Below are 10327 nucleotides of genomic sequence, written 5' to 3' on the forward strand. Positions count from 1 at the left end.
GTGTTTCAGCACGACAACGACCCTAAGCACACCGCCAAAGCAACAAAAGAGTGGCTGAAGAAGAAGCACATCAAGGTTCTGGAGTGGCCTAGCCAGTCTCCAGACCTGAATCCAATTGAAAATCTTTGGAGGGAGCTTAAAATTCGCGTTGCCAGGCGACAACCTCGGAACCTGAATGATTTGGAGGCTGTCTGCAGGGAGGAGTGGGCCAACATCCCTGCCGAAATGTGCACAAACCTTGTCACCAACTATAAAAACCGTTTGACATCTGTGCTGGCCAATAATGGCTTTTCTACAAAATATTAACATGCTGTTTGTCCAGGGGGTCAAATACTTGTTTTTCCTCATCAGATGGTTATCAATTTTTATAAATTCATATGATGTGATTTTCTGGAATTTTCTTTGGGATTCTGTCTTTCACTGTTAGAATGTACATATGATTAAAATTATAGATCGTTGCATTCTTTGTAAGTGGGCAAACCTGCAAAATCAGCAAGGGGTCAAATACTTATTTCCCCCACTGTACCTACTTCCTCCCCGATCAGGCATGGTGGTTATCAGGTCTGGAAAGAGGTGCATTCAGAATATATAGAGAAAAAAATGATTTTGAGGTAAGAAAGTAAAGTTTTTGACCAAGACTATTTTTTGTTTAGTATCTATACTATTGCAGATAGAATTGTTTGAATTATTTTAGATTGAAGTATAGTTTCTCAGGCAACATGTGATGCATTTTTTCCTGCAGTCTGGGTCCACCAAACCTGCACTCCAGGGTTACCAGCATTCATTTGTCAGCACTGTGACCAGTACTCCCCATTCACATGTTGTACACACGTTGGCGTATGTATCGTCACTCGACCTTTTACATACATACACACACACACACCTCTTTTTAGTTAGACCTAAGGGTGTACAGAGATGTTCTTTAATTAATTACATTTTAGTAGTATTAAGTAAACTGTTGATTAAGTTTATTCTATAGATAAATTTACATACACATACTGAACATGCGCGTGAGTCATCAGACCAAGTCTGTTACGGCAAGAGAAAAACTTTTCTCTCTTTTATATAACTACCTGTTTTTGAAGCATCATATAGTGTGGCATCTATTTTTGCTTCTTTTGTCTTGTTACAACTTACCCCAGCATGTGTTACAACCTACCCCGTTGTACAGGTTGAAAAAAAACACCACCAAAAAAACACATCATAAAATATTCCTTTAAACCTAAATCTGATATTCTTATATTTTCTACTCCACAATTACACTATCAAACCACACAGCTCCAAACAGACATACATACCTTCAACTCACAGTGTGCTCTTGGGAGTTTTGGAAGTAGCCTACTGGAACTCATGACTTGTGGACGAGGAGTGCCAGCAACCACAGGAAATTAACCACTTCAAAACATACTGCTTGTTGTTATTATGCTCCAGAGCGCTCTCTCCTTTCCTGCTTTGGCTGACCAGTCACATGCCGGTGCCAGTGCGGGTGCCAGCCAAACAGATTTATTTCGTGAAATCGCTCATATATTTTCACTGAGGCAAAGCCACTCGGAAGCGGCTCTTAGATTAGCCCTACAAAACATTTGCCAGCTGTGATGGAAGAAAGGCCTCAATCATTTATCCAGCAGAGTGGGAAACTTTTTTCTTCAAAGCATGCCATACAGTCTCTGCTGAGCCCCAAAAGCACCTCATATAGACTTGCGTTTTTGTGATGGACCTGAACTGGCACACAAGAGGGAACATTGTAGGCAATAAAGTAATTAACTCAGTGTTACGACCCTACGGGTCGTGTGTTTGGGTTGGGTTGTGTGTTCCTTCTCCCTCTCAGGTAGTGGCCCTTACCCCCCCCATGCCTTGGCTGCATGAGTGAGTGGCAGCAGGTGTGCCTGATCACCACTCAGTGCCTGGAGCATAAGAAGGCTTGGTTTTTTCACAGCACTTTGTCTGTTTCCCCTTTCTACCTGTTGCAACCACACTGCAGATCATCACCTGTGAGCAGACCACTGCCAGCCCGTCAGCCCAGCGGACAGGGGCAGCCCATTCAACCAGTGGGTTGAACACCAGCCCAGAGCCTCCATGAGTCCAGAACAGTGTCTGGTCACCTCCTCAGTGGAGAGAGGACTTTTCAGCGGTTCATTTAGTGTTCAACACAGTTACTTACCCTGTGTTTATTGTTGCCTTACCTTGTTGGCTCGCTCTCTCCTTTTGAGAGAGTAGTTTTGAGTTGGTTTTCCTTTGTCAGTATAGAATAAATACACTTTAGTTTGCACATAACCCTGACTTCCTGTCCTCTTTTGCCCCGTTTTTTATTTCAAATATTGTTGCTCCTTCTCCCCCTGGACTCACCATCCGGAGGAACGTAACACTCAGTTTTCTGATATTCATATAGGCCTAATACTTAATTAAAGTCATAAATAGCAAAAACAAATAGGTTAGGGAGCTTCCTCAGTAGTGCTCCTGCAACGAACCAGCAAGAATAAAGAGGGAGTTTGATTAGGTTTGCATTGACATTTTCTGTATGAATTCTGCAATATAAACATCAGCCCATTTTCTGAGAAAACACTCAAACTACATGACCTACCACAAAATACAATTCAAATGAGTTACAAATGACCAAACTGTACAAACTGCTAAAGCTTTCACTGGGCTCAGCAACCCCTGACTTCCCTCACAGAGAGATTGCTTTCCAGGCAGACCTTCTCACACTATCCTGAGGGAGCAGCCTTGCCATTCTTGTCAGGTTTCATTCAATGCCCACCTCATTGATCCCCTCCACTGACAGCGCAGTAAGCCATCTGGAACAGTGGCGGTTTCCCTTCACCCAGGGCGCAGCAAGATGCCTCTCAGCTCAACAGGCTGACAGGTGGGGTTTATGCAACCTGTGTGCCTTAATGGAAAGAATAAATTAAGTGTCATTTTAGCTTAACATGGATGACTGCCTTAATGAGCTACATATAGACTGTACGGTCACATATAAAACCCATATGCCATAATCATTTCATTGGAGTAATTTAAAAGCGCTCATTCCGACTTTTGAATTACATCCGATTTTAACTGAAGCGGACAATAAATCAAAACTTGTGTGCTGCTGCGCTACTGTTGCATCCTAAAAGCAGCTGCTGAAGTGGATAGCCAATCAGTTGGCTTGTCTCCTTACACAAGTTTTTTTTTTTTTTTCTTAAGCCAACCAACACCTTAAAAAATTCCCTTGAGCCCCTGTTACGGCCATAGCCTGAGCTAGACAGCTGGTCTTGCTAAGCTTCCTCATAAACACCTCTCAGGCATGAGTTGAAGCTCTGTCTGCATAAAACCCCTTCTGAGAAATAAGGAGCATGTGGGAAATAATGCAAAGACTATAGCTGGTGCTGTATGTGTCCCACTTATTGTTTATTTGCAGCAGTGCATGTTTGTGGTTTTTAAGTGTGTGTGAAAATATAATTTCCACAGACTCCTGTGATTAGCCTCGAGTAACAAATATTTCCTAGTGTCAGATTCTTGTGCAGATTTTCTTTTCTTTGCAATATACCATTGTAAACTGAATATCTATGGCCATTACTTTTTGGTCAGACAAAACACTCAATCTGAACCCATCACTTTGGGCCCTGAGTTGGGCATTTTAATCTATTTGCGGACATTTCATTGACTAATCTAAAAAATAATCTGCACATTAAATAACAGAGCCTAGAATTACTAAAAAGTGGAAACATTTTAACAATAAAATATTCAATGAACATCCATAGCCAGTCAAACAGATGGAATCCTGAAATGTGCCACAACCGATGTTTTGCTGCTTGACAAAATTCTGTGGTGCACATTCTAGTCTGCTCACCTGCCCGAGACAGTTTGACGCACAGGCGGCTGCGGAGGGCTTACAAATGAGCTAGATGCCTGGGACCCAGCGCAGCAGTCCAGAGCAGTGTCGCAGACACACGGGAGGTATTTGATCAGCGGTCAGACATTTTAACATCCTCAAGAAGCAAGGAGGAGGAGCCTCTCCCAATCCCCAGTTTGTGTGCATCACAAGACTGTGGTGAGCAGTTATGTCAGTGTTTATCCACATACAAGTACAAGTGCATAAAACAATGAAATAATTCAACTGTGAAAACATCTGATTACTTTACTTTGGATTAACATAAAAAATATTCAGTAGGATGACAGGTTAGATGTCAAGAAAATGCACCAAGCAGGAAAACAAAATATACTTAAGATAAATGAAGCGGCACTGTTGCAAAAAATCAATTCATAGTGTAGAAAACTGTAGGTTGAGTGGGTGTGAGTGACAGACTTATTGTTGCAAGTGGAGGGAACGCTACAGTATTTAGTTCAGTCTGGATCTGCATTTCTAATTATTCAGAGAAGAAAAGATGCTTTCGGTTGGACTATTCATCTGTCAAGGTTCTGCGTGAGAAGATACTTGTTATTTGTCTGTTAAATGTTCTTTTGCGAGTTTATTCCAATGTAAACTTTTCAGTACAAGATAGATTTAATACATGTGTTTGGAGAGGTATTAAATCAATAATAAAACAAGACATGCTGAACATGAAAAGTAAAAACTTTAATTAGCAAAGGCAAGAGTGTATTCATACAAGCAAACAAACTCATGTCTGTGTTATGTGACCAAAAGCTGTTTACATATGAATGTAAGGCATGGCTATGAACACACACAAAAAAAAAACACTGAAAACATTTGATCATCACACATACTCCTCTTACAATAAAACTGAATTTCACTAGCTATCATAAATACAGTTCTCCTGGTTAACATTTTCCATCCATTAGAAAAATATTTTATTTAAAGTCACAACAAAGTCCCGGAATATCAACAGTGCTACAGTATTCTCTTCTCTTTAACTGAAACAGAAACATTACATATTCAGAAATGAGACCATGTCACATTTGATTGCTTTTGCACTGAATTAACACCGGGATAAAAACTGAATGGTGGTTCACATTTCTTCACTGTTTCACATTAATTAATTAATTAATTAATTAGATAGGAGCTGCACGTATTGTGGCTCAAAAACTCCGCAATGTTGAGTAAACGGGAAGTAATATTTCCCCAGAAATGCCCAAAACAGAAAAAAAAAAAACACTAAAACGTTTGCACATTTGAAGGGTTATGAGGAGGACGGATTCAGTGGACGGCATTTTTTCACAAAATGTATAAGCTACAACATAACGAAGGACGTTTTATGTTCACCAAAATAAACATTGTCAAGGTAACGTTTGCTTTTTGTAATACAAGAATGAGGTTCATCCTGAGTTACTAAATTTCACATGTCAAATATGATAAGTGGCACACAAGTAAAAGGCAAACAAACACAAAATTAAACCTTATTTAAGCATAAACTATTGATTTTTTTAATAAGCATTCTTCATACTCTGAAAGATGTCAGTTAACAGTGGTTTTTTATAAAAACGATTTCCATGTCAAACCACACACACACACACACGCATACGAGAACAGCCCTGTTATCCAGCAGTTTCTTTTAAGCATCTGTACCAACATGTGAAAACAGTTGAAAAAAAAATTATATTTTGCAGTCACATCCAACAGCTTTAATACTGAGGGACAGAGGGACATTCAAAATGCATTTATGGCCTGTGGTGTTCTACCTTCGAAGAATACAGACCAGAAAGTCAGAGAGCTTTATCAGGACCTGTAGTCTGGAGAATAGAGACGCGACCTCGGGCTGCTGTTTGGGTCCGTCCACGGTATTCTTTGATTGAAGGAATTTGCTACTGGAGAGTCTAAACCTGAAAAAGAGCCACATAGAGCACTGAGTAAATAAAGCATAACCAGTCACTTTGTGGAGAGAAAATATTATAAACAAACAAGAAATAAGAGGATCAAATCAGTTGCTAACAGCTGTATTCACCAAATCAGGCATTGTGATCAGTGCAGGGTTGTGCAACAGTGTAGGCTTGTTTATATGTGCTTTAAAACACCACCGCTGTTTTATTTCTCCGATTCACTGGGTTTCTCGCAACCACTGCGCCCTCTCTCTGTCTGTCTCTTTCTCTCTCAAACAAATGCACACAAACCAAAGGAAGCTTCTCAGTATTACTATTTTGCAGCATAGCTGCAAACCAGTCGCCGATGTTGAAGCTGGGTTCACAAAATAAACAAATGGGAGACTACGATTGTTTGATCAGCCAAGATAGCGCCCGGTTTCTGCTTTGTTTCAGGCTGATTATGGAGCCGTTTGACTTGTCTGATCATTGGCTAATCTAATTGGCCACCGCAGCATGACGTTGGGTAGCGTTTCTCCAAAAGTTGATTCTATTTTAACTTTTTGCCTTCCCCGCTGCTGCAGCCTTAACACACTAACCCCATTCAAATGAAAAGGAGGACAGCTTATCTTTGGCAAATATGGTTCAATTTTAAAGGAAATACAACTTGGTTTAAAAATGATAAACAAACAGTCTAATTTGTATTGATAACATGTTGTAGCAACCAGAGCACAAGCTAAAAATTGTGACATCAAACACCGCCTTCGTCAGCTTCATTCCCAGTAAATTGAAGACTTGGGAACTGATACAATCCTGTTTCTGCTTGGTTTTACATCCAAATGAGCTTTAATTCACGATGGCTGAGGTGGCATTTGTTCAAGAAATCTATTCTGCTGCATTAAAATTGTCCTAGATGCTGTCAGAACTTCGTCTATCTTTTCTAATTAATTCTCGGTGGAGCTGTTCAGCCTAGTGGCGTCACAGATTTAAGGGTTAGAAAGATGGAGCTTAAGTGCCATGTACTGCTAGATCCTTTAGAATGTGTGCTTCAGTCTTTATTTACTTAATAGCCATAGTGGGGAAGTGTCACAGTGACCTACCTGAGATAGGTGGTGTCCTGAAAGCAGGATGATAAGCTTGTTCTCTCGGAGAGAACACAGTGTGGATGACTGCGGGGAATAAAAACAAATTTAAAAAACACCATCATCGCAGCTCAGTATCAAAAAACCTCCTGGGAATTACACAATGTCTTCACAACTTTAAGTGCTTCAAATTGTGACCCGCACTGACACAGAGATTGTCAAGTTGTGACAGTACTTCACTTTTGAAGGCACTTCGTGATGAAAGACAAGCTGACACAGCAGTGCCTTGCAATGTAGTGTCAGTTTTTTCAAATGATTATATATATATATATATATATATATATATATATATATATATATATATATATAAATAAATAAAAATACAGCATTTGTTTTAGCTGCCCTTATTACAAAGTGTATGTATATATACACACACCTACCTACATACCTTGAAAAATTAGCATATCGTGCAAAAGTTCATTGATTTCAGTAATTCAACTTAAAAGGTGAAACTAATAGATTATATAGACTCATTACATGCAAAGGGAGATATTTCAAGCCTTTGATATAATTTCAATGATTATTGCGTACAGTTTATGAAAATCCCAAATTCAAAATCTCAGAAAATTAGAATATTACATGAAATCAATAAAAAAAAAAAAAAGCATTTTAAATACAGAAATGTCAGAACTCTGAAAAGTAAAAATAAATCATGCATATGTACTCAGTACTTGGTTTGGGCCCCTTTTGCATGAATTACTGCCTCAATGCGGCGTGGCATGGATGCTATCAGCCTGTGGCACTGCTGAGGTGTTATGGAAGACCATGACGCTTCAATAGCGGCCTTCAGCTCTTCTGCATTGTTCGGTCTCATGTCTTTCATCTTTCTCAGGTCAGGCAAGTTTGCTGGCCAATCAAGCACAGTAATCCCATGGCCACTGAACCAGGTTTTGGTACTTTTGGCAGTGTGGGAAGGTGCCAAGTCCTGTTGGAAAATGAAGTCAGCATGTCCATAAAGCTCATCTGCTGAAGGAAGCATAAAGTGCTCTAAAATGTCCTGGTAGACGGCTGCGCTGACTCTGGACTTAATAAAGCACAGTGGACCAACACCAGCAGATGACATGGCTCCCCAAACCAACACAGACTGTGGAAACTTCACACTGGACTTCAAGCATATTGGATTGGGTGCCTCTCCATTCTTCCTCCAGACTCTGGGACCTTGGTTTCTAAATGAGATGCAAAATTTGCTCTCATCAGAAAAGAAGACTTTGGACCACTGAGAAACAGACCAGTTCTTTTTTTGCGGACGACACCACCCTCATTGGGCTCATCACAGGTGGGGAGGAGTCCGCCTACAGGTGGGAGATCGACCATCTGGTGACCTGGTGCAGCCAGAACAGTCTGAAGCTCAACGCTCAGAAGACAGTCGAGATGGTCACAGACTTCAGAAAGAGCACAGTCCCACCCTCCCCCATCATCCTGTGTGACTCACTGTGGACTCCTTCCGCTTCCTGGGCACCATCATCTCCCAGGACCTCAAGTGGGAGCTGAACATCACCTCCATCATCAAAGTCCCAGCAGAGGATGTACTTCCTGCGGCAGCTGAAGAAGTTCACCCTGCCAAAGACAATGATGGTGCACTTCTTCACCGCCTTCATTGAGTCCATCCTCACCATCTGGTACGCTGCTGCCACTGCCACGGACAAGCGCAGGCTGCAGCGCATCATTCGCTCTGCAGAGAAGGCTGCAATCTTCCTTCTCTTCTGGACCTGTACGCCTCGAGCAGGAAAGTTTGCAGCTGACTCCTCCCACCCCGGACACAAACTGTTTCAGACTCTCCCTTCTGGCAGGAGGCTGCGGTCCATCAGGACCAAAACACACACAAACAGTTTCTTCCCATCTGCAACTAGCCTCATTAACAAGGCCCGGGTCCCCCACTGACACTCCCCCCTTGCAAACGATACAAATGTCTCTGCACATGTAAAGACTGTTTAATATTGTGTCGGGCACAGACCTGGCACGTCGCACATATTTGTTGTTGATTGTTGATCTTTGTTGTTGTATATTTTTATGTTGTCAGTTTATATATTTATACGTACACAATATTCTCTTCCGTTACGTTACTTCTGCACGGCACAGACCCAGAATAATGCACATGTATATATCTGCAACACTGTTCTTCAATTCCGTATTTATATATTTCCACATTTATTTATGTTGACTGTATGTTTGTCTATGTGTAGCACCTTATCTCCACAGCAAATTCCTCGTATGTGTAAAACACTACTTGGCAATAAAGCTCCTTCTTTTCTTTAGCCCACGTAAGACGCTTCTGACATTGTTTGTTGTTCAGGAGCAGCTTGACAAGAGGAATACGACATTTGAAGCCCATGTCCAGGACCCGTCTGTGTGTGGTGGGTCTTGATGCAGTAACTCCATCTCAGTCCACTCCTTGTGAAGCTTCCCCACACATTTGAATGGCCTTTACCTGACAATCCTCTCCAGGCTACGGTCATCCCTGCTGCTTGTGCACCTTTTTTTTTTTTCCCCCTTCTCCACACTTTTCCCTTCCACTTAACTTTCTGTTAATGTGCCTTGATACAGCACTTTGAGAACATCAAACTTCTTTTGCAATTACCTTTTGAGGCTTTCCCTCCTTGTGGAGGGTGTCAGTGATGGTTTTCTGCACAACTGTCAGGTCAGCAGTCTTCCCCATGATTGTGAATTCTACTGAACCAGACTGAGAGACCAATTAAAGGCTCAGGAACCCTTTGCAGGTGTTTTGGATTAATTAGCTGATTAGAGTGTGACACTTTGAGCCTACAATACTGAACCTTTTCACAATATTCTAATTTTCTGAGATTTTGAATTTGGGGTTTTCATAAGCTGTACACAATAATGATCAAAATTATATCAAATAAAGGCTTGAAATATCTCACTTTGCATGTAATGAGTCTATATAATATATTAGTTTCACCTTTTAAGTTGAATTGCTGAAATAAATGAACTCTCTCTCAAAAAATAAAGGGAACACTTAAACAACACAATGTAACTCCAAGTCAATCACACTCCTGTGAAATCAAACTGTCCACTTAGGAAGCAACACTGATTGACAATCAATTTCACATGCTGTTGTGCAAATGGAATAGACAACAGGTGGAAATTATAGGCAATTAGCAAGACACCCCCAATAAAGGAGTGGTTCTGCAGGTGGTGACCACAGACCACTTCTCAGTTCCTATGCTTCCTGGCTGATGTTTTGGTCACTTTTGAATGCTGGCGGTGCTTTCACTCTAGTGGTAGCATGAGACGGAGTCTACAACCCACACAAGTGGCTCAGGTAGTGCAGCTCATCCAGGATGGCACATCAATGCGAGCTGTGGCAAGAAGGTTTGCTGTGTCTGTCAGCGTAGTGTCCAGAGCATGGAGGCGCTACCAGGAGACAGGCCAGTACATCAGGAGACGTGGAGGAGGCCGTAGGAGGGCAACAACCCAGCAGCAGGACCGCTACC

General features: G+C 41.3%; 1 protein-coding gene and 1 long non-coding RNA gene across 5 annotated transcripts in view; one reads left to right on the forward strand and one right to left on the reverse strand.

Annotated features, from left to right (window-relative positions):
- Positions 1 to 10327, reverse strand: part of scaf11 (SR-related CTD-associated factor 11) — a 31129-nt gene that overhangs the window by 15094 nt on the left and 5708 nt on the right. The gene's annotated exons all lie outside the window — the stretch shown is intronic.
- On the forward strand, positions 576 to 2274 carry LOC123984760. Its single transcript, XR_006828519.1, has 3 exons — positions 576 to 611; positions 743 to 837; positions 1982 to 2274. It is a non-coding gene; the product is annotated as an uncharacterized LOC123984760 (long non-coding RNA).

Source organism: Micropterus dolomieu, linkage group LG16 (genome assembly GCF_021292245.1).
Source record: "Micropterus dolomieu isolate WLL.071019.BEF.003 ecotype Adirondacks linkage group LG16, ASM2129224v1, whole genome shotgun sequence".
NCBI lineage: Eukaryota > Metazoa > Chordata > Actinopteri > Centrarchiformes > Centrarchidae > Micropterus > Micropterus dolomieu.